This window comes from Monodon monoceros, unplaced genomic scaffold (assembly GCF_005190385.1).
Source record: "Monodon monoceros isolate NGI ecotype Baffin Bay Population unplaced genomic scaffold, NGI_Narwhal_1 Super_Scaffold_21, whole genome shotgun sequence".
NCBI lineage: Eukaryota > Metazoa > Chordata > Mammalia > Artiodactyla > Monodontidae > Monodon > Monodon monoceros.
Window position 1 is genome coordinate 148,431,631 of NW_021703778.1, and position 1,153 is coordinate 148,432,783.

Below are 1,153 nucleotides of genomic sequence, written 5' to 3' on the forward strand. Positions count from 1 at the left end.
GAGGTCACTGGGACCCACAGAAATAGGTCAGCTAGGGGCTGGGATATGAATTAGACCCTGCAACTCCAGGCCAGGTGCCCTGCATTCATTTATTCTCTCACTCGTTCGTTTTTCAACAACCATTTCCTGAAGGCTGGGCACTGTGCCATCTGATGAACGCTCGGAAGTGGGGTCACATTTCTGAGATATCTGCCCCCGTTGCCCTCTGTCCCTTTTAGGCAAATCTTGGACTCCATGTTCTTTTTCTCAAGAAAGTAGTGAGAGGGGAGGAAGCTGAGAACTGCCTCTGTGAAAACATTCAGCTTCCAATCCCAGAAGTCTGAACACTTGGGAAGAATAGAGAAGCCTATAGGTAATGACTGAAAAGTCCAGGAAAGGCTTTCCCTGAGCTGGTATCAGAGGGGAGAAGAAAGGAGTGGCTGTGCCCTGGTCTGGGGCAAAGCCCCGGGGATGCCCACAGCAGAGCCGCAGGAGGGAGTGTCTGTGTGGACAGGGCCCCAAGGAGGGCTCCGAGTCTCTGTGACACAAAGCGGTGGAGAGCCCCACCCTCCCCAAGGCCATGCGGACAAGACTGAGGGACAGCTCAGGAGTGACCTGGGGAACCAATACCAGGACTGGATGACCTGGCACCATTAGGGTCTTGGCTCCATTAAGACTCTGAAATTAAAAAAAAAAAATGGGGGGAGGGGGAGTTGGTGCTGCAGACAGAGGGACGGGCGCTCAGAGCCAAGGAGGCTCCAGGATTTCTCCCCAGATCCGGGTCAAGAGGACAGTGTTTCCTCAGTCTCCGCCCAGACTAATCAAACTCCCAACCAGCACTGGGGGTGGCCACTCCCAAAGTGGGGGCCACCCACCCTCCAACACACTCTGGTCATAGGAGAAAGAAAAAAATTCTTCCTGAGTTGAGGTTGTAAGGAACTCCTCAACAAAGAGAAATCCTGGGCAGAACGATGCTGGGATGGTGGACACTGTTGGTGCTTTTATGTCAGTGTTTGCTGACTGTTGTCACAGCCAGGAATTGGGACCAGAGGGGATGAGGGGGGAGGCGCAAGGAAGCACACACAGCCTCACTTCCTCTCTTCCCACGCAGCAGCGGATGGGACCCTGGTGTGACCGCCCCCCCCCCCCCGCCCCGGTGCTCCCCTCTCCCCTG